The following is a 27,667-nucleotide window of genomic DNA, read 5'->3' as shown; positions in this document are numbered from 1 at the left end:
GAGTTGAACCAACAGCCATCTACTCCTTTCTCCTACCAATACAGAATTGTTGCCAATTGTCATAATTCTGAATGTTTTTTCAATTATAACAAAAAATTACCTAGTAACTATAAATTCCATCCTGACTTCTAGAGCTATGTACTGTAATGGTTGGTCAGAATAGTCCTGGGGAGACCTGGGTTCAAATGATGTGAAACTCCCAGTGGGATCTTGGGTCCTATCATGTTCTCTCAGAACAATAAATTTCACAAGGTGGACAAAATGGAACTTGGAAGAACCACACACACCACCCTGAATTCCTTGAACAAAGAATGGGATAGAATATAATAGTTAAAGGAGAGCTTATCAATATGATTTTGAAAACTTAAAGAGGAGCCTTTCTTCAAGAAAGTAGATCCAAATGGTGGCAAACAGGCTTGTGCTACTTACCCAAAAAGACTACCATTAGTTGTCATTTTCTAGAGAACTGTAGAATAGACTTATGAATGATTCAAAGATCTTGGTCAAAATTGATGTTCTCAGTTTCTCTTCTAGAGCGTTCCCACATACTCAACTTACTCCAGATTTTCTTGGCAGTCAATCCACAAGCATTAGAATCGGTTTGGGCATGGGTCTTCCTCTGCCCTCCCTGTGCATTTTCACAGTTGAACGGTCAGTTTATTTTCTTCTGCATGTGCCTTAAATAATGAAGATTTTAAAGGAAGGATGCTGTCACTATCATCAGTGGTGTCACAGTACCCCTTTCTTTTAAAAAGGCCCTAAAATATTGATATACAGGTTGAGTATCCCTTATCCAAAATGCTTGGGACTAGAAGTGTTTCGGATTATTTCGGATTTTGGAATATTTGCATATACATAATGAGATATCTTGGGGAAGCTGGTCAGAGCCAATCATTCGAGTCTCATATTACCAAAAATCTATTTTACCTATAGCAAGGAGATCTATATTCTAAATTTCAACATGTAGAGTTTTTTTTTTTGAGGGGGGGTGTTGTGTAATTATTTTAGAAAAATATTTTTAAACATTTCAGCTAAATTTGTATTTCCTGCAATTGCTTCAAAGGGAAGGGGGGAACCTCATTAATCATTGAAAACCAGCCCTGTGGTTGCAAATCACATATAGTTTGCCTTTCACTTACTGTTTTTATTGTGTGAGAGCTGGTTGTTTGAGTTATGGTTTTAGTTAACTGTACATTGCCTCTTTTAGGTAGAAAGTTGATTATTAAATTTTATGAACAGCTAACAATTCCTATTTTGTAGAATTTCCTGCTGTATAACCTGTCCTCTGCGAATGTGCAGATTACTTGAACACATTCGAAAGCTTCCCTTGTTCTTTCATCCTTCTATTCATCAAAGGCTAATTTCTTTTTTCTGAAAGTCCCCCCCCCCACATGCTTGTATACTCTCTCCTGTTGCTGAGATGTCCAGATCTTTTATACGTTATGTACATTTGATGCCTGCTGGGCCCATATTTGTCAAACCAGAGAAGAACACTAGTGGGAGTCATGTTCTCTTTGGTTACAGCATAATAAAATCTTTCAAAGGTAATGATGAAAGGGTGAGTAAATAGTGAGATTTAATGTTTGAAGCAGCATTGATTAATGTCATTCACAGTATAGGATGCCATGCAGAAGGGGGGGAGGAGCCCTGATTTTGAACACATGTTGAAAAAGTCCTTTAAGTACTCTGTTCCCTTGGACAGTCATATAGCATTTCCCACAAATCAAAAGGGGAAGTTGCTTGTTTTTGTTTCCTACGTTTATTTTTCCCTGTTGGATATTATTTTACAGTTTTGAGACTGTGTGGGAGATGATAGTTATATTCTGCTGAGAAAGCAAGTATAAACCAGTTTTTACAGAAACTTCAAGAGTCATAGAAGTTTATAATTCTTAGTTGTTGTTGTTTTTTTGCCATATTGGCCGGCAGTCATTTCTCTAGTTTTGCCTATTTTATGGGTAGCATGGAGAATCTTTGTGCTTTTTTGTTACTCTGAATACATATGTCACAACAGCTACTACAGTAGTACAGGAACAGCAGTTTTCAGTCCTTGGGTTAAAACCTGATCCTCAGCTGCCAGTCAAAAGGTAAGATGGAGGGAAGATGGTGGTGTACTGCCTGTGGTGCTTGCTGAGAGTCTGTTCTAATGGGCGTGTTGTTGGGATTGATTAACCTCTGAATTTTGAGTTTGGGGAGGGTTATTAAATTTTGAGAGGTTCTGATCTATTCCTTCTTGGTTCTTTCAACACAAATCTGAATTTGGAGGGTTTCTCTATGCTAGAACAATCTTGAGTTTTGGAAGTTAAATCAAAGGAGAACGCTGCAGAAAGACACAAGAAACTTTGGATCACTCACTACCAGCCGACGGACTAGAAAAGTGGTCTGTTCATCCTGGACAGGTACATCACAACTGTGTAAGACACATATTAAACTTTCTGGGCTTGGAAACCAATCTCTATGGCTGCACAGGAACCAAACTTTTCCCTTTCTTTGGAAACTGAAAGCAAACATAATCTCTTCCTCTGGTTTTTTTTCAGTACAGGAGGAGTTTTAGAGATCACATGAAGTATTGCCTTTGCATCTGCGGGGATTGCACATTAGGAAGCAGCTGCCTTTGTAATAGGATAACACTTAGCTTACAGCATGCCAATATTTTATATTTGACCCTGCCCCCATGAAAGCCATTTTATTGTGGTGCTTACTATATATTCTCAACGTTCCAAATATGTTCACAAGCTCCACAAGTTTGAGGACCCCATGTGATGGAATTACATGGACCTGTTTTTGATTTTTTTTAAAAGAGATACCTATTTCTTTTGGTGGGAGGGAAGTCAGCATGGTATAGCCCAATCTTGTCAGAACTCGGAAGCTAAGCAGGGTCAGCCTTGGTTAGTATTTGGATGGGAGGCAACCAAGGAATACGAAGGTTGCTATGCAGAGGAAGGGACTGGCAAACCACCTCTGAGTCTTTTGCCATAAGGGGTCGCCAGAAGTCGGCTGTGACTTGATGGCATTTTACACACACACACATTCCTTTTTGATCTGTTAGTTTCCCTGTCATTTAGGTATCCCGCCTTATGAAAAACTGGAACATGGAATGCAAAGTTTTCCTTTGGAAATCATTTACACTAGCTGCAATGGGATGTTGTTTCTGTCACGCCAGCTGTCTCCCATACCCACCCAGAATGAATGTTTCCTTTCCTTTCCTTCTCTTCATATTTTAAAAGAAATCAACCCCTGATATCAGCAACTGCTTTTGGTACAGTCCTGTGCTTTCTCATTGACAACATTTTGTAAGAACTTTATTTCTCAAGCACTGAAGGTTGTAATGACCTAACTACTGTTAATCAGTGGTTACAATCTCCACTGGAAGGTCTGTATTGTGAGTGATCCTGTTTTTCCAAGAAATGTGCACAGCAGAGTGACAGCTTAGCAACCATAATTTGGATACTTTCGGTTGTAATGCATTGGTCATTGCCTCTAAAATATCATAAAAGAAACTGTATAATTTCATTTCTAAAATGACAGTTGACTGTCACTGTAAACATTGTTACGGGAAACAATCTTTGATTAGTGAAACTGTTGTCTACAGTATGAAACAATCCATGACACATAATATAGAATAGCATATTTTAGTTTAAAACATTTTACAGATCACAAGGGTCTGACCCCTGAGGGGATACTAAAAAAACCCAGACAATGTCAGTTAATTGCCATTTAGTAAACTCCACGATTGTCATCTCAAACATATAAAAACTTAAAAGCAAAACAAATTAAGACAAAATTTAAGGGAACCATCTGCCTGTACAGTTCTTTTTAAAACAGTAAACAGCCCCCCAAAAGGAAAATATTTGTCATAAAACGTAAATGACAACAGTTCTTTTTCTCAAAATTGACTGAGAATTACATATATCCAGGGAATGATGCTGTGTCACTTTCCCTAAAACAACCTCTTCAGAACAGTATTATCCAAATCAAACTAACAACCAGAATATGTATTTCATCTCTATTCCCGTCTCAGAGTTCCTAGATTTTTTGTTACATGTTCCATCACAGTTCCTTGAAACCATGTCTGATTTTTTCATCTGTACTGAAGAGGAATTCCCAAGTTAACCTTTTAAAGACACAGGGTAGTCACCCCCTTCTCTGAACTATCAATGCACAACCCTCAAAAGAGGCCTGCAAAGTGAAGGTTGTGAAGGGTCCAAACTAGGGTTGCAAGGTCCCTCTTTGCAATTGGCAGGAGATTTTGGGGGCACAGCCTGAGGAAGGCAGTGTTTGGGGAGGGGAGGGACTTCAGTGCTATAGAGTCCAATTGACAAAGTGGCCATTTTCTCCAGGGGAACTGATCTCGGTCAGCTGGAGATCAGTTGTAATAACAGATCTCCAGCTAGTACCTGGAGGTTGGCAACGTTAGTCCAAACATATTTACAGGTCTTTCTGGATATGGTCTTGTACCTAAATTGTATGGCTGGTATCCCTTAGGGCAGATGTGTGCTATTTCTCCCAAAGCTAGCATTTATTCTTAATTACCCCAAATGCACAAGATTCTTATTGACCAGCTAAAGCAGTTGTAACAGTGGAATGGCCCCTGTTTTCCCTGGCTACTTCTGCACTTGTTGCCAAGAAAACTTATACTTTTTTATATCAAGCTAATTTTTTTTTGCTGTCTTCATGCTTTCTTCACCTTTAAATTCTTCTCCAACATTAATTAAAATGCCCAGTCAGGTTTTCCCAAGCTGCCAGAGCTGTAGTAATAACTTTCATCAGTCCACAAGACAAATCAATAACTCTTTTCTATGGTGCTTTGGGGAATTAGTACATTTGAATAGAGTTGCTCAAAGTTTGATTGAATTTATGCAATTCTAGTCTCTCACTATAACCTAATATGATAAGTATGACTACTTGAAAAGAGGTATGTTTATTTATCCTGGCATGTAAAACTGTGAATACTGAATTTACCTTAATTCCACAAACTAAATTCATATTTTTGCTGTGAGCTGAAATGCAGATTGATACTTTCATTCCTTTATATGTACACACTTACCTATGTTGCTGTGCTCTTGAGAGTAGATTACTGAAATCTGTGGAACAGCCCCTGAAAATGACTTGAAAACTACAGCTGGTCCAGAACACAGTAGCATATCTGCTGACAGGAGTCAGTGTGACTACCGTATATACTCGCGTATAAGCCGAGTTTTTCAGCCCAAAAAAAGGGCTGAAAAAGCCGAACTCGGCTTATATGCGGGTCAATACGGTAGGCGAGGGGAGGGGGGAGGAGGGAGGAGGGAGGGGGGAACTTACCTCCATCACCGCCGCCGGGCCCAGCCGCCTTCCTCTGGCCGGGAGGGGCCTTCCTGTGCAGGCAGGAGGCCCCCGCCGGCCGCGCCGCCGCTGGCCACGCGCCTGGCTGCCTTCTTCTGGCCGGGAGGGGCCTTGCGGAGGCCCCCGCCGGCCGCGCCTCCACCGGCCGCGCGCCTGGCCGCCTTTCCCTGGCCAGGAGGGGCCTGCCTGCGCAGGCCGGAGGCCCCCGCTGGCCGCACCGCCGCCGGCCGCGCGCCTGGCCGCCTTTCCCTGGCCGGGAGGGGCCTGCCTGCGCAGGCAGGAGGCCCCCACCGGCCGCGCCGCCACCGGCCGCACGCCTGGCCGCCTTTCTCTGGCCGGGAGGGGCCTGCCTGCGCAGGCAGGAGGCCCCCGCCGGCCGCGCCACGCCGGCCGCGCGCCTGGCCGCCTTTCCCTGGCCGGGAGGAGCCTGCCTGCGCAGGCAGGAGGCCCCCGCCGGCCGCGCCGCCGCCGGCCGCGCGCCTGGCCTCCTTTCTCTGGCCGGGAGGGGCCTGCCTGCGCAGGCAGGAGGCCCCCGCCGGCCACGCCGCTGCCGGCCGCGTGCCTGGGCACCTTCCTCCGGCCGGGAGGGGCCTCCTGCCAGCCCAGGAAGGCCACACCGCCGCCGCCGCCGATTCGCCGCCTCTTCAGGTAAGTAGGGGGTTCAGGGGCTCTTCCCCCTCCCCCTCCCCCCCTTGGATGGCACTGGGGTCGGAGTGGGTTGGGGTGGGTTGGGAGGGCCCGGAGGCCGGCGGGAGGGCGACCTGGGGCAGGGGCCCTGCGCTCTAAAATGGCGGCCGCCATTTTAGAGCGCAGCATTGCCGGTAAAGGGAATTTCTTATTGACCCTCGGCTTATACACGGGTCAATAAGAAATTCCCTTTTCTGGCCTCAAATTTGGGGGGTCGGCTTATACACGGGTCGGCTTATACCCGAGTATATACGGTACTCATATTGCAGTAGTCAATTACACTTGTTGCCAGTTTGCTTCTGGGTCCAATTCAGATGCTTGTTTGGACATTTAAAATATGGTACTCGCATCCTAAGAGCCCCGTGGTGCAGCAAGGTAAGCTGCAGTACTGCAGTCCAAACTCTGCTCACGACCTGAGTTCGATCCCGACGGGAGTCGGTTTCAGGTAGCTGGCTCAAGGTTGACTCAGCCTTCTATCCTTCCGAGGTTGGTAAAATGAGTACCCAGCTTGCTGGGGGTAAAGGGAAGATGACTGGGGAAGGCACTGGCAAACCATCCCGCAAACAAAGTCTGCCTTGGAAACGTCGGCATGTGTCATCACCCCATGAATCAGGAATGACCTGGTGCTTGCATAGGGGACCTTTACTTTTTTTTTACCTACTCGCATCCTGGAAGGACCATGTCTCCCCAGATGAGCCTACCAGGGGCTACAGCTCAGTGATTTAGCCTCTGCTTGACTTGTAGAAGGTCTGCGGTTCAATCCCAGACATCTCCAGTTCAAAGGATCAGGCAGCAGGTGATAAGGAAGCCCTCTACCAGAGGCCCTGGAGAGTCACTGCCAGTTTAAGTAGATAGTACACATGAATACATGAAGCTGCCTTATACTGAATCAGACCTTGGTCCATCAGAGTCAGTATTGTCTACTCAAATGGGCAGCGGATCTCCAGGGTCTCAGGCATCACATAGTTGCTTAGTCCCTTTAACTGGAGATGCCAGGGACTGAACCTGGGACCTTCTGCATGCCAAGCAGATGCTCTACCACTGAGCCACAGCCCCTCCCCTACTGACCCTGATGGACATTTGGTCTGATTCTGTATAAGGCAAAATCTGTATAAGGCAGAATCTGCATGCTGTTTTTAATTTTAGTGGAATTCTACTGAGCCACCATGATCTCGGTGCAGTCCCATGGGGAGGGGGGGAGCCTCTGCAACCTGACAGCCCCTGACTTCTTCAATGGGGGCATGCACTCCCACCACCACAAGCCAGCAGATGGGCAGGCGCCAGATGGGTGGGAGCTGCTGACTCTGCGAAATAGTGTTCTCTGCAAGCTGGTGCCCCAAGCCTGTTCCTTCTGACTTGCAGGAGCCAGCAACCTCTGCCCTGTGCATGATGGATGGGTGTAAGAGGAGTAGCTGCAGTGAGCCCGCTCCTACCCTCCCACCTCTGTCAAGTGGGTGGGCCTGGTGACCCCTCTTCTTCCTTCTCTCCTCCCTTGATTAGGGGTGTGGGTCTGGGTCAGGGTCAGGGCCATTTTGATCTTCCAAGGGTTGCCAACCTCCAGGTACTAGCTGGAGATCTCCTGCTATTACAACTGAACTCCAGCCGATAGAGATCAGTTCACCTGGAGAAAAATGGTCGCTTTGGCAATTGTACTCTATGGCATTGAAGTCCCTCCCCTCCCCAAACCCCGCCCTCCTCAGGCTCCAGCCCCAAAACCTCCTGCTGGTAGAGAAGAGGGACCTGGCAATGCTAGATCTTCCCATCAAGGCCTTTTTGTTCTCTTCCTAAGTTGGGGAACTCTCAGGACAGAATCTTCTCCATGGCAGCCCCACTCTTGTGGAAGGGCTGCCAGATGATGTGAGAGCTGTCCCCTTTTTTGCAGTTCAGTGCAAAACAGTGCCACTTAAAATGACTTCTGGTGGATTGTTTTTATTTTGCTTTTTTTGGTTGAGTTTTATTATGTTATTTTTAATTCTAGTATATGTATTAACTTTAATTTTCTGATATTTTATTTGTAAATGGAAACCATTTTGAGCATATTAGTAAAAGCACTATAATATGTATTTAAAAGATAAATAAATTTACATCTTGAACCAACAAGTATCTGTGCTCTCATGGTCTCTATGCATGTAGGAAATGCAGAGGACGTGGATAATGATTATTCCCTAATATTTAGTAGGCTGATAAGGTTGACATTAGATGAACTTCAAGTGTATATTGTCTCATTGAGATTTAGATCATAGGTGGAGGTTTTGAACCAGTTTGTTTGGAAGTAATAGAAATTTAGTGCAAGTCTGTTCTAATTCACAGACAGTTTTGCTATTTTTTAAAAAACATTTTTACTCTAGTTCTCTTTCTTTCTCTCCCTTCCCTCTGTATGTATGTGTGTGTGAGAAAGAGATGACACATGATACACTTACTTTAATTGATAGACAGTAGATTACAGTGCCTGCAATCTAGCCCACAGTTACTCATGCTCAGGTCTCACTGAAATCAGTGGGATTTAAATGTGCATAACTGTGGGTTAGATTGCATCCAATGGGAACAATTTAATCTTTTTGTTTGGACAGCAAACTTAATTTCTCCTACTTGTAAATGCAATGATGTTAGGATGCTTTTGCACATACAATGTGTAGTGCAGGACCACTGGGAGATCTGCTCTGACATGGTAAAATTTACATGTCCCCGGTGACAATTCTATATTCAGTTAAGTGGAAACAATTCTGTATTCAGTTAAGTGGAAAATATTTTTGATTCAGTTTTCTACAGAAACATCTGTGTTACCTGTGTGATTGTTAACCTGTTAGCTCCCAGGCTAACTTTGAATTACAAGAGATCTTTTAACCTTAGCCCCAAAGAAGCAAAATCTCATGTGAAAGGAACCAGATGCAATCCAAATATCATTTAACTACACTTTTATTTCAGCTATGCAACAATGAAGACTTTAAGGCAACTAGGTTCATTCCTTCAGTTCAATTTCTTATCACAGATTCCTCAACCCAACAGGATTAATTCTCCAAAAAAACTTCCCACAAAATTCTCCAAAGAACAACAAAGTTCTAAAAATCAAGTTCTGCGCTGTTCCTCTTGACAGTATAAATTCCCTCCAAAGCAGAAAGTCTTAAAAATTCTAACATACTTTACCTCAATATTGATTCTTCTTACCTCAATGCTTACTCTCCACAGTAATAAATTATAAACTGCATCAATCTCACAAGTTTCCAAAAGCAATATGACAATAAAACAAGTTGGTCACTTCTCATTCATTTGGAGAAGTCTGGCAGAAAAGGTAGAGGGGGAGGGGAGAATAGGCCTCTTTCTCTACCCTACTACTCCAAAACTCTTTCTACATTTATACCCTTCTCTAGGATCCTCCCGCTCATACCATAAGATGACATCATCTTGGCCAAATATACTATACAACCAGTTCTGGATTTTTCCTGTTGAGGGTCCCCCAAAAGACACGTGGAACTTGGCAGGCACTCTTTGCCTGGTCATTTTGACATTAAAGGGGAAAAAACCCAAATTCCATGTGGATACCTCTTAATATGTATGGGCCATGTCACCCTTTTTGGTTTTCCACGTTACCCCTTAAAATACCAGGAATTCAACCCCTCAATGAATTCTGGGCCACCTTTCCCAAGGCTCATCCAAAACATTAAGAAGTTGCCTAATTACTGTCCCTGACGCCAATCATACCATATCTTAGATCATAAGTGCCATGATTGGGGATGTTGGATTTTGATCCCTGTCCAAACCTGAGCCTGTTCCAAACTTTTGTCCAAATAGTCACTGTCAGAAAATACTCTTCCTTCTTGAGGACAAGCTTTAGTGAGAGCTATCCCCTTATGCACACACAGCTCCCCCAAAGTGTCTTTTAGGGTCCCTTGACTGATAACATGAAGATGCAATAGATGTTTAGGGAATATATTTACTGTAGACTAGGCATGTGTTTCTATAGATTGTGTAAACACGTAGCAAGATAATTTAACTACATAGGGACACAGTAGTGTGTGACTTTTGACACTCTAATCCACACAGTCTGTAACAGCCTTTTGGGTTCAATCGACTATTTAAAACTATTTAAAACACTGGGTGCCAAATCCTTCAGCATTCTTCCTTATGTTTTTTTTTTAGTTTTCTAACTCCCCCAACTTGATTCAACTTCCTTTAGAGTACTTTAATCATTAAATCAACAGACTCAATATTAATACAGGTGAGATTTTTCTCTTTGGAAGGCAGAATGCTTCACTTCTCTTAAAAATCAGAACCAAATGTTTCATGTATCTCATCCATGCCTTTCCTATCCTTCTTCTCAAAGCTCCTTTGAACCGCTCTGTCCTCAGCTGCTCTAACCTCTGTCCTTTTTCAGTGTCAATAGTATTCCTGGGATCTTTGCCCAGAGTTACTCCAAACAGAGCAAATTTGGGCCAGGTCACATGCAGAGCAAACACTGAGATGAAAGCCCAAAATCGATAGAAACTATGTTAGCATGTTTCAAATGAAAAGAAAAATAACTGATTTCCAGACCACAGAGATCAGTTCCCCTGGAGAAAATGGCTACTTTGGAGGGTGAACTCTATGGCATTATACCTCTCCTTCCCTAGGCTCAACCCCCCCCCCCCAAAAATCTCCAGGTATTTTGCAACCCAGCATTGGCAACCCTAGCTGTAGATCTGTCACTATGATGGACAGCTACATAATAATGAGCTGTCCCAGTCACGGAACCTTGAGTAACTGGAGGTTCGAAAGGGAAAAAAAAAAAAAACCCTGAGAATTTTACAAGTGGCAGTTGGGAGAGACAGTTAAAGAAAATGAGAGTTGATAACTGACTGTGGAAGGTGACAGTTGAGGCTGGCACCTGGGGTGAGAGGAACACATTGGTTTAGGATCAAGAGGGATCATGTGTGTGAAGGAAGTTATTTGAGTGTCCTTTCCTAAGGGAAATAGCCCTAAGTGAAGGGGTGATCCCTAACCATTTTTAAGGAGAAAAAACAGGGGAAATTATGTGTTTGTTCCTAACTCCTCCAACTATTACAAATACTACTGGTAGTAATGAACAAGAATGTGCTCTTCACCATTTCAGTGCTACAATCTTATGGGCAATTTCTTGGAATATGTCTATTCAACCCAGATGGGCATACTTCCAAGTAAACATGCATAGGAGTGGAATGCAAATTTTTTGCATTTTTAAAAAGAGTAGTCTCCCACCCAAGAAATGTACTGCTTCATCATGTTTTCATACCAAGTTTCATCAAAGACTTCCTAACCAGCCCTAAATTAAGTGGGATGTTTCCTCATACAGTCAGCCTCCAACTGGCTTCAGCATTAACTGGATGGTTGCAGGGCATTGTGGATTTGGGAGAATTCCAGAAGATCAAAGTATGAATTTTGAGAGAGCCAGAGAAACCCATTCATTGACACTAATATCCATCTATGAATGTGTGGTCCATCTGGTTGTCATCAGGCTAAGGTGGATCGTTTTTGCTGTGTGATTTTTTAAATAGAAGAAATACCATATTTGAACAAACAACAAGCATCTTTTCAATGAATGATTGCTTTTGGTATTATGTGTGTAAACTCCGTCTGTTGGTTTTAGTTGGATGAAATATGTTGCATTTCATGACTTAAATAGAATGTATGTAGTTTGAGAATCAAATCCCACATGCATTAGCTTGCTGACATACCGTAATCTTCTTTATTTATCAGTGGAGTTTAGAACGCTCATTTTCTTTGTTTTGGGGCTAACCAGAAAATATTGACCATTGAAAGTAATAGTACCATAAATAGACCATGTATTCAGTTTGAAATGTCTATCAAAGATGTTTATTTCTTTATGGAGAGCTGCTAGTGAGCTATCATATCATAAAACAGATGAAGCATTTATTTTTTTCTTTAAAATGACAGGCTGACTCTTAGTAGTAAATTAAGTTTTGGATTTTCCTAATTAGGGATCTAACAACAAAACAATACCTTTATTGGCATCTTAAAATAGTAAAAATTAGGGATCTAATCTATCCTCAAATGTACATCGCTATGACAGATTCCTGATTTTGAGAGGATTCGTAAAGATCATGTATGTTAAGCTCATAATGTTCCAGAATAACATGTTTCTTCTTCACAGATCAATTAACATTTCAAAGACAATAGAAATGTGTGTTACTTCTCTTCATGAGACAATTTCTTTATTTTATTTATATACTAGATGGAGAGTTGAGTTGTCCTTTCCAAGAATGTACACGTTAACCATATTCTTCAGATGATGGTGAAACTGCATTTTAAGATTGTTCCCCCCCCCATTTGGTCAGCCTGCACTAGTTTTTCTTTAAGAATCCATGTATTCCAGACATAAAATTAAAAGGCATAAAATTAAACATAGCCCTTTTATAAAATGTTATCTAATTATGATGGGTATTCAGACATAGTTGAGAGATACATAGTCAAGTGGCCTTTGGATAAACACATCGATTACTCATAATTTCCATATTCTCACCATCATGCAGATAATATATCTTTATTACTTTGGGATAAGAAAACACTCCAAGGATGTAGTGGATGAAACTCACTTTGATAGTATTACAGGCTTTCTCGAAGAACTCTTAGAAAACTTTCACTTTTTCCAGAGTGCTCTGCTGGCTGGACTCTGATTCATGGAATTTTTGGTTTTGACTAACCTTCAAATTTCATTTATGTTCTGTCCAAATTATGGACACTAGTCACAGACTTGTGCAAAAGGCCCTATTAAAAAGTTTCCTCAGTGTTAAGTGCAAATTATATGTTTTTACAATAGAGCTTAAGGTGTTCTATATCTTCCTGTCTCCCAAACCCTTTCTATAGGTCTGCCTTCAATTGCCTTATCAGGCATCCTTTGTAAGACCTTTGTGCTGCTCTGCCTGACTACAGTGATCACAACTTGCCTTTTTGGTGGTCTAAAGGGAATCTTCTTCATGCTTTTGACATGGGGTTTCATTGTCTGCATCAGTTTTTAGCTGCACTGCATGCTGATGCTAAAAGAGACATTCATTTTGAAATCATATTAAACAGAGATTCATATAGGTTGTGGAGCTGACAGAAATGAGCCCTGAATCATTTTGTTTTTATCACTTGACAAATTTCTGAAGGTACGAGATTTCAAATGTAGACCTTGGTCTGCAGTAAAATCAATATTGGTGCTGCCAGAGTAACGATATGTGAAGTCACTACACAGCCTATTTAAACTCTAATTAGTTACAATCTTAGCCAGGGTAAACCTCATTAAATAAAATTCTATGATCTGATCAGCTTATACTTGAAAGTCATGTTAGTGCCAGCTCATGAATTCTGATGAGTCCTTGAGAATTAATTTTGGACACACCTAACGTGTTACATAATCAACACATGCTTCCTTTGGTTATGTCAAGGCCACAAAGGCATACATTCTCTTTTGGTTGCAATGCTCAAACAAATAAACTTATCTATTTCATTTATACCTCACCTTTCTCCCCAATGGTAACCCGAAGTGGTTTACATTGTTTTAGTCTCCTCCATGATACCCTCAAGTTGGTGATGTTCTGCAAGGCTGCTATCCAACATAAATTATCTTCAACGTTAAAGGTATCAATTTAATGAACAATTAGAAAAGTGCTCATTTAATTTAATGAATGATTAGAAAAGTGCCCAACCATTCTTTTTATATATTTCAATCTGGGCAGAAGGCCTTGTGGCCAGAGAAATGTCTAATCTGGATACAAGCCATATGCATCTGTGGAACCCCTTCTCCAGAGGACGTATTTCATTATGTCTTATTATGCCTGATGTATAGGGAGCCCAGAGCTAAATTTCTGGATGGGATATTGAAAGGAGTAAACTTCTGTTCCAAATCTGAAAAATTGATTTTCCTACTATCAGACTCTGATGCTCATGCGACTTATAGAATGTCTCATTTTGCCCTGGCTGCTAAGAAGATAAGAGCTCGTGAGGCCGCAAAGAAGGAAACTGTTTAGGTGTAGCCATTGAGAGCACTTTTAGTTTTTATGGATTTTTTCCCTTTTACTGTATGATAATTGATTTGTGATTTTGTGATAATTATTTTTTTTACTTTTTTAACTTTTAATCAGTCTTTTTTGAATTTTGTTACTATTTTAGGATACTTTGTAACGACCTATGGCTATATAAATAAATTTGAACTTGGATACAAGCCAATGCATCTACTTCAGCTATCTTAAATGGATGATGACTTTGTTTAGCAATAATAGTAAAAGTGCAGAATGCAAGCGTTTCCCAAAGGTGGTGTTCTGTGGCTGGAAAACTTTGTAGGCATGATCCAAAGAGATAAAGGGGCCCTTTCTTCAGCCCCCTTCCTGTTACAGCTTTCTATATTTTCCAACCTACTACTTCAAAAAGTAGGGAAAGATTTTGGGGTCATCCAGTTCAAAATGAGGAATTGGCAAATTTGGCATGCATAGGAAAATGCTTTTGGGTATGCAGGGATTTTTTATGCCAATTAATTATGCTATTTTTTCATGTGGCAAAATTAATTTTTGCAGTCCCTTCATGATGAATATTCACATGGTGCAATCTGATATATGGATTCAAAAACTATTTGGTTCTATCCCATTAATGTTCAAGGTTTTACCTGAATGTGGTCATTTCAAGCTTTTAAGGTTATTTGCAAGAGTGGATTCCATTATGATTTTCTGTGCAAATTTCCATCATGAGTTCCTCTGAAAGAAGTCAATATATTTTTTAAACCATGCATATCCAAAAGACCATTCCACACAATGTTTTTTGCACAATAACTGCAGTACTATTATTCATTTATTTTTACTTATACTTGAAAACCCACTTTAATTACTGCTCCATTTATGTCAGTTTCATACTGCTGATCTCCCTTCCCAATGGCAGCATCCCCAAGCATGGGGTTTATGCTTATGAGAGGGCTTCATGCATATCCCATTTTCCCCAGTAGTAGAAAGATCCCATAAGAATGGGATCCGAAAAGATCAGGCTAGTGGTCCATTATGTCCAGCATCCTGTTTCACATACTTGTCAGTTGTTGCCCTAGAGGACCAACAAGTAGGTCATACAAGACTAAGCCTTCTCCTGTTTTTGCCTCCTAACACTGGTATTCCGAGGTTTACCACATCTGGGCATGGAGGTTGGGGGCGGGGCATTCCCTACTTTGGGCCCCCTTCCCCTGGCACCATAAGACAGCTGATGGGGGTCTTACCAGGTACAAATTGAGGCCTAAGCCTCAATGCCATTGACACATCACTTCCAGAAGTGATGCCATCATGCCACTGATGATGTGGGAGACACTCTGGTATTTGGTAAAAACAGCTTCGACCATAGAGTTTTTGCCCACAGCATCTCCCATGTCATTGGTGTTAAGGCCTAGGCCTCAATTTGTGCCTGGTAAGACTCCCACCCCTCCCCGGTTGCCAGGGGTTACCTGGCAACCATAGGAGGTTCTCTTTAGTCATCATGACTAGTAGTAAATGATGGCCCTCTCCTCCATGAATTTGTCTAACCTCCTTTTAAAGCCCTATATGCTAGTGACCATCACTACATCCACTGGCAGTGAATTCCAGAGTTTAATTACTCACTGTGTAAAGAAGTACTTCTGTATGTCCATCCTGACTGTATTTCCCATTAACTTCACAGCTATGTGAAGGGCAAGAGACAGTCCCAAGAGAAGTTTTGAAGACAGGTTCTTGGTGGTGCTGTTAATATTTGTGAATCTGCATAAGAGTTTGGGAAGGATAAATTAAGCATCTTTCAAGTTTTCAGGGTAACATTTGAAAGGCCAGATCATCTTTGGATGATATGACATTCTGTGTAAAAACTCAACAAACTGTATTTGACAAAGATGAAATAAATAAAGTTGTCAGGAGTTTAGTAGAATTCTACCCATTCAGTGATTTATAGTTTTAAAGTGGCAATTTTAATGTTTGTAAAGTTTGGGCATAAATATGATGCATGATAATATTCCTGAACCTAGTTGTCACTCCACATTGAGTTACAAATGTTCAAACTTGTAGAGATAGGCTAAAAGCAGGCAATATGACATTAGCCTTCCCTTCACATTCAGAAGGTTTGGTAAAGCTCATACAGGAAAGAGATGATGATTTTCACTAGAAAAAGGAGCGATCCCATTCCCATTACTTTTGGTAATATATACAATGTAGAGCGGAGACACAGCAAACTTTTGTGACAAACAAAAGAATTGGGGAGATGCAAATTGCACCAAAAGATGACAAGTGTTCAGATGAGTTCTTATGTTTGGAGTTAAACCGTGGAATGTTGCGGCCTGGAGCAAAGGAAGACCCAACAGCCTTGAAACACAAAGAATACCTAGGATTGTCTCCACAGACAATACATTGCAAATAGTAGAAGAAAAGCAGCAATGTGCATTTAGTCATCAACCACCTGTAGACAGTACATGTTTCCCCTTCAGCATTCATTTTAATAATCATTTTTATCAGAAGTGAAAGCTCCATTATATTGTTGGTGAGTTATTTTTAATCTTGGGGTTCAGCATCTGTATACCAGGACATGGGCAAAAGAGAGCTGGGTTCACCACCCTCTGCAGGGGGATTCCTTCCACCCTCCAGTATGTTGTAGTGGTTAAGAGCAGTGGACTCTAATCTGAAGAACATGAAGCCAGCTGGGTGACCTTGGGCTAGTCACAGTTCGCTCCGAACTCTCTCAGCCCCACCTACCTACAAGGTGTCTGTGGTGGGAGAGCAAGGAAAGGAGATTGTAAGCTGGTTTGATTCTCCTTAAAGGTAGAGAAAGTCGGCACATAAAAACCAACCCTTCTTTTTCCACTGTTGCACCTCCCTCATCTGGGGGCTCCCCAAGCCTCAGAAAGGGGTGAGAGGATGTGGTTGTCAGCAGCTTAGGTTCACCCTTCTCCCCCTTTCAGGAGCACTCAGCCTTTTGCCTCAGGGCCTCCCTCTATTCCGTCACAGTCTGGTTGTTGAGCCGCCTTTTTATTTCTTCCCAAGAATCCCTGGCCCCACCCCCTTGGTCCTGCTTAGACCAACCCCTTGCTCCAGCAGTGAGTCCATTTCTTCCCACTGCTGGCTCCACTTCCATCTGTTCTCCCTCAAGCCCTGGTCTGGCCTATCCTGGGTCAGCCCGTCTTTCCAATATTGGCCAGATGATCTGGATTTGAAACTTGTGGGAGGCCTGACCAGGCTGTTGGAGATCCTCTCATTTTATTTGTCCAGGCTGGTAATTGACATCATCAACTGGTGACGAGAGTCCAACCCTCCTGAAGGTTGCTGCTGGGGCCGGCTCCTGCTTGTGGGGCTTGGTGGGTCCCTCTGGCTCCCTCACAGGTTCTCCTCAGCTGGCTTCATCATCACAGGACCCTACAGCAGGCAAAAGCTCCAGCTCTGCCCCAGCTTCAGATGCAGCAGCATCCTGATGGCTGAGCATGTTGGCAGTTCTGGGTGCAGCATGCCTGGCCCAGTCTTGGATGATGGTGGCGGTGCTGGGCCTGGTGCAGCCCATCCTGGCAGCATTGAAGGGGCTGAGCACAGGATTGCAACCCCTGGCTGTGGTGGCTCCCCGTCTCACCTCGGCAGCTCTGGGATTGGAAACCTAGGAGGTTAAGGGTAACACTATAAAAAGGAATTAAACAAAATATATCTTCAATGCAGCAGTGCACTTAAAAACACATTACAAACAAAACAGGATTCTAGGCCATACAAGTCGCAAACTGTGCAATACACTATACACCTATCACAGTACTTTAAAGTACCATAGATTATTCCAGTGAAACAATGTACATGGACCAGATGTGTTTCGGCCAAGAAGATGCGTTCCTCAGTGGTCACAGTCTACTAGTACATGCACACAAGATGAAGGATAAAATGGTGTTTTAAGTCATGTAAAGACATGTGGTTGCATTCCCAAATGTATACGAAAGTGAAAATAACTTTCAGAATTTTACATTTGGCTCAAGTTCTTAACAGCCATCTCAGCAGGATTGTAAAGGTGTGCTCATTCTGGACACAGCAGTTCCTTCACTCCCATGTGTAAGTGTGAACTGCAGTGGCAGTAGGGGGAATTGTTATGGCTGAGTCTGGATGGGGAACACACCCTGACAAGAGCTAAGAGTCTTTATTTTTGCATAATTTGCATGGCTGCTTGAAAAAAGGAAGCTATTCAAAATGTAGATTTCAATATGAAAAGAGAAACTTGCTAAAAATCACTTCTGTTGATGGATTATTTACCTGGTAGTTCAGTTTATTCCATTGCGTGGTCCTACTCAGGAAGAGATAACTTATAGGATATGGGTCCCTGCTCAAGGCAACAGGAAGGATGGCTCATCCAAGCACTGTATGATTCCTCAGTTGAAGCCTGACCTTTGCTGGTCCAGCATCTCCAGAAATCAACTGGTGCTGTGCTTGGATTAAGTTAGCGATGATCTTCTGGGCTTTCAGGCCCTTGACTGCCTGCAAGGTTCCCAATCTCCATTGTTCGGTACTCACCAGCTCCTATTTCCGCTTCGTCAATTGACTGACTGACATGGTTGGGTTTGGAAACAGGAAGACTGGCATTATGACTAAAAGTGCTGTTCGTATTGTAGAGAACTTTGATAAAGGATTGTACAGAATTGTAGTTGGCTACTTGCTTAACCAGACTCACATATTGAATTTTATACTATACAGAATTTTGGTAAAGGAGGAAGATATAATTCATGGCAACAAAAAGGGTCTCCTTTTTGCTTTGGGTTCATGAAGTAGAAAGTAAATAATGTTAAACAGAAAAACTGTAGGACTAAAGAATTCTGAACATGAAGTATATTGTCTATGCAAAATTGCCTGAAGGAATTATTCATTCTTGTTAATAGCTATTAGTCATGGGCAAACTAATCTAACCTGTTCAGACTACAGAATTGTGAAGAGTATTTTGGGGGACATTGGGAAGTCTTAGGTTGATAGAAGAACAGTGCATATTAAAATGTGTTTCTGTTAATTTCTCTAGGAACAGAAAATTGAAATATCTATACTTATTGAAACAAATAATGGTTCATTTTGACTGACTGACTTGGAAAGCTCAAATAAAGCTTACACTAGAATGCCAACTTCCCAGTGAACTGTGCATTAACAATTTCTGCATTGTTATGCTGCCTGGAAGGTTTTCTACTAAAGCTTTCGTTAGGCATTGCGATTTAACATTATGTTACATACCATTCATATGTCAATTTCAGTACTTGACTTTATAACCCAGGGATCAGACCACTTAAACTAAACGAAACCCTTGGAAATGTAAGTAAAGTCTTTTTTGAGATTTGTGAGATTGCCTTAGACCTGATTCAAAATACTGGGGTACTGCTTATTTAAGGCATCGAAGGGTGGACCCAAAATATGGCACACCCAGTCATTTCTTGGCCTCCAGGAACCCAGAATTAAAAGGACTATTCTCACCTAATCAATAGTGCATTCGGTCTTTTATGCATGGGCATTTTACCTTGGGTTCGATGCTCCCTTGGCCCACACTTTTCTGATCTGAATTCTCAAAATCCTATGCAGGGTGGTTGTTCGCCCTGAAGAAAGTCCTAGAGTATCAGGAGTAAGTTTTCATGCTACAGAATCACCAGCACAAATCTGGAGCATCTGAGTCCCTGCTCCTTGAAAATGCTGCTTTGTAATTGGCTGTAGTCTGCAAAGGGATGTACTAAAAGGAATGACAGGATTGCCCACTGGAAACGATGGGAGAGGCTGGAAGACCCATCATGGGAGCTAGGATTGCCAATTGACTCGCAAGGGCTCCGCTGAAATACATTACAGCACTAAAACAGTTGCAAAGAAAATGTGGAACTGATTTTCCATTAAGGTCACTTGGCCCATATAGGCTACCATGGCACTGGATTGACAGCCCCCAGAGTTCACCGTCATTCCATACTGGGGCTGTTACTCCAGTCCCAGAACACTTTTGCTACTCCCAGAGGCTGTCATTCCAGTCCCAGAGTACAGATTGTGTTCCCTGGGTCTGTCATTCCACTCTGGGGGCAGTCATTCCAGTCTCAGAGCACAGATTCAGTTCCCTGGGACCATTATTCCACTCTGAGGGCTGTCAATGTATTTGGGGGCTGTAATGTATTTCAGTGGAGCTCATGAAAGTGCAGCTAAGTTGGCTCTTGATTATGCAAACACCCCCTTCCTGTCCCGGGGCTCGGCTGGAGCAGGAGGGGAAAACCCAAATGCCTTATGCACACAAATAGCTATAATTCAAACCAAGTTGATCTCAGAGCAGACTTTAAATCTGTGGCAAAACAGCATGGGGAAACCCGAGGTAAGTGTGAGGTGGGTGCGAGGTCAACTCTGAGAGGTAGAAAACTCATGCATAACTCCAAGGAACGACCGAGTCCGTCCGGGGGTGAACATGAGTCAAAGTAATCATGCATAAGGGACCTTAGAGGACCTTGGGCTGAAGCTAATATAAGCAAATCAGCTCCAGTCTCCAGGTGAGATGATGTGAGAAGAGAGAAGGGCCCCTTTCAAACAGCCTCTGTAATCGATATTAGGGGCTGGTTGCTAATGGATTTTTGTGTCATTTCAGACACAGCCATTTTGGCTCCCAGATGCTAATGGGTTTTATTTACCTTTTCAAACAAAACCACTTGTGTCCCATTTGCAAAATGGGGCTGAGTCATTTTTTAAAAACTATTTTCTTCCATTTTCAGGTGTTCTTTAACCTTCTGAATTATTGTAGCATGGTGTTTGAAATGTGGCAGCGCTTCTGAAAGTGCCACTTTCCCTGCCCTTTTTATCAGTGCATTCTATTTCAGCTTTTTTTTTGGGGGGGGGGACACATTCCATAGCACAAAAATGGCTCATAAACGGATTTAAATATGCTGTCTGAAACCTCCATTCCCATGTTGCTTTACAAGGAATCAGGCTAGCGATAAAACCCAGTTTAAAATGGCAATTTGAAAGGGGCTCTTGTTAGAGATGGAGAAATCATCAGTGTGTGTGTGCCTCTAACAGAGGAATTTCTATTGGCACCCTAGAAAACAAGCAAAGTAGTGGCACAATGAGGTGTTGAACTAATGGTTGTAAAGTGCACCCTGGTTGCACAATGGGAGACCATTGCAACTGTTCCGCTATGGAGCAACGTTTTCAAACTTTGTTTTTTCAAAATTCTTCAAGTAAAAGAAAGAAAGTACACAAGAAGCTGCCTTATACTTAATCAGACCATTGGTCCATCAAAGTCAGTATGGTCTACTGAGACTGGCAGCAGCTCTCCAAGGTCTCAGACAGGTCCTTATATTTCATTATCACCAGGAAACTGATCTGTTACTAAATATATCAACATCTAGCAAAGAAAGGAGGTGCAATATCCTTTCCATGTTTCCTACTATGTCAGGGCTTAAAGGGAGCATTTTAGGGGTATGCAGTTAAAAAAATGTAATAACTTTGGATCCAGATTTTGGGTAGGGCACTGTTTCTGTTATCTTGATTTTTCAGAAGTGCTGTTAGTTTTAGTTTTTGTGAGGGTCCTTACAATTCAGGACCATTAGCTTTGTCACACACCCCTGAGGCAACAAGAGTGGGGAGGGAAGAAGGGAAAGAGACAAAGCCATCCCTGCACTTACCATGCAGGCATAGTCCCCACCGGAGGCTTCCTCTTGCTGCTGGCATTGGAAGCAGCATTGCCCATCCCCTCAGCTGGAAAATGGTGGGCAGGCTGGGGGTCTCCTGGACTCCCGCAAGGCTTGGCTGTCACAGAAGCCATTACTTCTTTTTTTAAAAATCTGTAATTGGATAATGGTGTATAGATGTAACAGTACAGCAATGTGTGCTAGGGTTGCCAACCTCCAGGTGGTGGCTGGCAATCTGCTGCTATTACAACTGATCTCCAGCTGATAGAGATCAGTTCACCTGGAGAAAATGGCCACTTTATCAATTGGTCTCTATGGCATTGGAGTCCCTCCCCAATCCTTGCCTTCCTCAGGCTCCGCCCCCAAAACCTCCTGCCGGTTGCGGAGAGGGAACCCTACTTTGTGTGCCAGGTCCTCTGAATCCCCAGCTTTCATTTTCTCTTTTTAAAAAGTAAGTCTCTAGCTGCTTCTGTTGTGGAGAAGGCATGTCTCTGCAATGAAAGCAGCTGGAGGCTCAATTCAATGGCTGATTAAAAAATAAAATAAAATAAAGAGCCCCCAGGTGTCAGGGGAATAAATGACTGCTGGGAGGGGAGGGACTCCACGATTCTGGTATCCTGTTTCTTTCCAGTCCTTGACTCCCTTGCCAGTGCCTGTTGCTTCATTGGCACCTTTCCCTTCTTCCCTTCAACCATATTCATTTTGCACACCATGGTAGTGAGATGTTGTAATAGCGAGATATATACTAACAGTGTAATCCTAAGAAAAATTTATTGGGAGTAAGCCCCTTGCATTAGGGTTGCCAGGTCCCTCTTCACCACCTGTGGGAGGCTTTTGTGGTGGAGCCTTAGGAGGGCGAGGTTTGGAGAGGAGAGGGATGTTAATGTCATAGAGTCCAATTGCCAAAACAGCCATTTTCTCCAGGTGAACTGATCTCTATCAGCTGGAGACCAGTTGTAATAGTAGGAGATCTCCAGCTAGTACCTGGAAGTTGGCAGCCCTACATTGCATAGACCTGTGTAGGATTCAGAGTAGGCCTGCTTAGGAATGTGGCTTAGACTTTGAGGGGGGGGGGCTTTCAACTATTGTTTGAAATGTCACCCCAATTTGGTTTCCAGGCCTGTTAAGCCTGGAATCCTTTATCCCTTTCCTTAGCCTGATTTGTGTTAGTTGTTGGGGCTATAAATGGATTTCATATGAGGGAAGGATGTAATGGTTGTTGCTATGTTTCCATAAAATGTTGTGGGGGAATCCTAGGAAGTTTCTAAGGAATAGGACATTTTCAGGTGTGCTCCCAGGTGAACTATTGAAAGTTGTTCAAATAGTGTATTTCTTTTCCCTTCCACACAGCTTTCCGATAATACCTCTGTCACACACTCTGGCAAAACAGTCTAGAAGGAAAAAGTGGACAGACAGCAGGGACAGGCAAACACTCATTAAATCACAATTTGATTGTAAATTGAGAGCAGCACCTTCAAACATTGGAAAATAATGTTCACTTATCACTGAGAACCACAGCTGTCCCCGGCCCCCTTCCCCATCTGCCCAAGTCACATGGCAGAAGAATATTAATTTACAACACAGGTGCCTTCTCTGGTTGTTTCATGTGTAACAGAGCACCTTTGCCCATTTTAACTCCAGTTTAGCATCTTTGCGGGTGTTGGGTATTCTAAATCAGATTGTAAATACTCTGTATATTCTCACATAGATGCTTGGGCACTGCAGTTTGATCCAGTAACATACGACAAGGCACCAGTTAGATGAATGCTTCTGACTGTGCAAGTGCAAAAGCGCCATACACTTTAAATGTAGGTGGTTTAAAACTATGCATGGCCTGTCCATGCTGACCCTGTGGGATACATAATCCAACTACACCAGTAAATTGCGGGCTTGATTCAACAGCATTTATCTGCCCATCCACCAAATGTGCATATACAAATAATTTAAATACTGCTTTATATACAGTGTTCAACTTGGAAGAAAATAGTATTTGTAAGATAGAATCATAGAGTTGGAAGGGACCACCAGGGTCATCTAGTCCAACCCTGTGCACAATGCAGGAAATTCACAACTACTTCCCCCCACTCCCCCAGCAACTCCTACTCCATGCCCAGAAGATGTCAACAAACCCCTCCCAGGATCCCTGGCCAATCTGGCCTGGAGGGAAATTGCTTCCCCCTGACCCCAAAGTGGCAACCAGCATTACCCTGGGCATGTAAGAAAGGACCATGAGAGCCAAACACTGACACAACACTTCCTGCCCTCTCTCTCGTGATCTTCCTAAATTCACAGAATCAGCATTGCTGACAGATGGCCGTCTAGCCTCTGCTTAACACCTCCAAAGAAGCAGAGACCACCACCTCCCAAGCAAGCCTGTTCCACTGAGGAACCGCTCTAACTGTCAGAAAGCCAAAAACTCTTTTGATTTAATTTCAACCTGTGCTTCTGGTCTGACCTTCTGGGGTATCAGAATACAACTCCGCACCATCCTCTATATGACAGCCTTTCAAGTACTTGAAAATGGTTATCATATCACCTCTCAGTTGTCTCCTCTCCAGGCTAAACAGACCAACCTTTCCTCATAGCTACAGCCCTCACTGGGAGAACCTTCAAAGATCATCCAGTTCAAGAGAGCTTAAGTACTTAACAAAACTTCAATTTTAATTGATAAACTATCACTACTAATGAATAATAAGATTGATTTTAACCTATTTTAGCCGGCTATTGGGCGTGTTTTATTATTCCATGATGCCAATAAAGGTATTGTATTTGTATTTGTTGTTGCTAAGTTTAGTTTGTGAAACTGGCTTTCCAAATTATCACTTTTATAGATATAGAAGAACACTGTGGTTGTTGTTATTTAATGTCATGGATCCAAAAAAAAAAAAAAGTGCCTACTTCAGTGTGCCCAAGGGAGCTTGGGATTTGTGTTTCTTGAACATAAGTGCACATACTGCATGATAACTTTCTTGGATCTGAGGGGAGTTTCAAAAGCAGTATGTGATCTGGCATAGGGTCCTGACACTGAAAAGAAAGAAAGAAAATATTCCAAGTGGCCCTTGGGTACACCTAAAGCAGCTCTTTGGATCCCAGCCATTATTTTATAGCACAGAGTATGTGGTGCTTTTGACTAACTTGGTGCTTTTGAAGAGTTTAGAATTAAACTTTAGAGAGTACAAAGGGGGAAAAAAGATGGGTGTTAAGAGAGGGAAGAAAGAGCAAAAGGTAACATAATAAGGTTAAATTCTTACACACAAAGATGCTTTGTGTCAGTTGGAGATTTAAAAGATTAATCCTAGTGGGATGATAGCAAGGATTTGAGGAAGGGAAAGGTAGTAACACATAGGTTCTCTGACAAGGAATTCCAGGCCTAAGGGGCAGCAAGGGAGAATTAAAATAATTTTACATTTAGTTACTTGGTTGGCTTGCAGGCAAGGCCTGTCTCTTGTATATAGGTGTGGTTTTGCACAGCACTTCAATGTGCTTGAGGATGATGATGGTTGCCCAAATCTAAGCCACAACCAAGTTGTGAACTTTAGAATTTCAAAAGGGGGTTAATTTACCAGAAAGGGGAGCCAGTTTTGATATGAGAAAGCAGTGTCCCTATCTGCAATATATTTCATCCTCTAGTTTATGTCTGATCCAAATTCTGTAAAATATTTCATGCACAGCTGAGCCACACAGGACCAGGAAAAAGAACAAGCCACAGGATAAATGACTACCTGAAAAAGAAAAAGAAGATGTTCCTTTCCAGAGTATCTCAAAGATGTCTGAAGTCCACAGTGTCTGAAAGCTGGAACACTCTATGGGAATCTAGGCCTTAGCATGAGAAGAAGTTTAGATGAAAGAAAAATCATTTTTGTTCCCCAAAATAGAATTAAAATAGCGAAGCTATGCTAAGTATAGTTATTTGTCAGAATTCCAAAACTTTGGGATCCATTGTTCCCTATGTGGGGGGGACACTGCTTTTGGAGGACTGGAGTGGCTGTTTTTAAGCCAAACATTACCAAAATTCCTCCTTGTTCACTACCCCCCCCCAGTTTCAATGGGCCCAATTCTGCAGGCCCTTGAACAAGTTGTCCCCAGTCATCCTACTTGTGCACATTGTTTCATATGAGGAAAATGTTCAATGCTTTCCCCCGGGCAAAGAAGCCAATGCCAGATGCACAGAATCAATCATGGACCAAAACCCTCCAAATGAAAACAGAACCAACAAGCCCAACAGATGAAATATCAAACCAGACAATCCTAGCAGAACTGCAGGCCAGTGTGGCAAACCCAAAACAACCAGTGTCAGACCTGAGAATCCAAGCCAAACCAATGAAACAAGCCCAACAGAACCAATGTCAAGCCACAGAAGAAAAGCAGAACCTAGGGCCAATGTGACAATCCAGACAGAATCAACCAAAGGATCCAAGCCAAACCAATCTGGTAAACCAGTACCAAGGCAGCCAGCCAGACCCAGCAGGACACTGACAGACACACATGCAGTAACAACACCTCTTCAAGGAAGTCCTCAGAAAATGAGAGGGAATGGGTTTCAGACATCTGAGTTCTTTCTCTGCAGACTGGCTTGCATGAGAAGCCTTAGGAGATGCACCTGCCCTTCATCATTGTTACTCCTGTTCCCTCTCACCCCTGTAAAGGAGAACCACAATAGCAATATTAAAGCATGCATGTAAGTTGGCATCATTTCAAGTGTTCCTGTGGTTTCTGCTGGGTTAAATCCAAATGTGTGGCACACTTGTCCCTAAGTCTACCCTTACCCAACAAGATGAAGAACAGTTTTGGTGCAGATGTATTGCTTTCTGCAGAGATTTGTGCTTAGGTATCACTGGTGAGCCCCACACAACATACCCCTGTGCTGCACTGATACTAGGGTTCAGTTGAGGGGTTTTCCTGTAGAGTTTTCGGGAATGCCATTTGGGATGCAGAGGAGGACACTGCCAATCAAATTGGGTAACTGCCCTGCTGCTTCTTTCTAATGATATTTTAATTTTTGGGAACAGCATTTTTCTTCAACTCTCCAACACAGACTGAGAGAAGATGCAGACACAAGCATATGTTCACTTCATTCACCCTCAAAGTCCAGAACTGGGTAGTTGAAGAGCAGCAAGTTGACCTTGAGGAAGACCAACTGCTCAACCCTCCAGGGAAGCAGATGTGAGCAGTGTGAGATGGCAGTGTCACCTGTTGGGAGAAAACACTCTCACTCTGCATGCTTGTTCTGCAGGCATAAGAGGAGCCTCTGAGCTACAAGAGAGGGGTCTGGTCAGACCATCTCTTTACTGGTGCAGTAAATCAGTGGATCAATGGCAGGCAACTCATAGTCCTCATAATTTAGTCTGCTGAAGCCTGACTCATGTGCCTCAGGTTGCCATTGATGCCATCACCACGGTCTCCATCACCACGGACATTTAATGACTGGCTGTGGAATCTGACCAGAAGTGTAGGCAGTGAGGGGAGTAGCAGAGCTGCTTTCCCCCTATTCCTCTCTCCTGGATGCACCATGTCCCTCTTGGTCTGCAAATGCTGCACATGCTAATAGAGCTTGTAGGGTGGCCAGATCCAGGTTGGGAAAGTCCTGGAGATTTGGGGATGGAGCCTGGGGAGGACAGGGACCTCAGTGGGGTACAATACCATAGAGACCAACCTCCAAAGCATCCATTTTTTCTAGGGGATCTGATTTCTGTAGTCTTGAGATAAGCTGTAATTCTGGGGGATCCCCAGCTTCCATCCCCAACTTCCACTTGGAGGTTGGCATGTCTAAAAACAAGAAATATTAAACCAACCACCTTTTGTGTGCTGTCAAGTCACAGCTGCCCCTGTAGGGTTTTCAAGGCAAAAGAAGTTCGGAGGTGGTTTGCCATTGCTTGTTTTCATGTTATGACCCAGGTGTTCATTGGAGGTTGTTAATCCAAATACTAACCAGGACTAACCCTGTTTAGGTTCTGAGATCTGGCAAGATCACTCTAGCCTAAGGCTATCCAGGTCAGAGCTAAACCAACAATACAATAACAATAAAAGAATGTTAATATTGAAACCAGTATTAAAACTCAA

The sequence above is a fragment of the Euleptes europaea genome, chromosome 4, assembly GCF_029931775.1.
Source record: "Euleptes europaea isolate rEulEur1 chromosome 4, rEulEur1.hap1, whole genome shotgun sequence".
Classification (NCBI taxonomy): Eukaryota; Metazoa; Chordata; class Lepidosauria; order Squamata; family Sphaerodactylidae; genus Euleptes; species Euleptes europaea.
The sequence above is the reverse complement of the archived record's forward strand: the minus strand, read 5'-3'. Positions refer to the sequence as shown.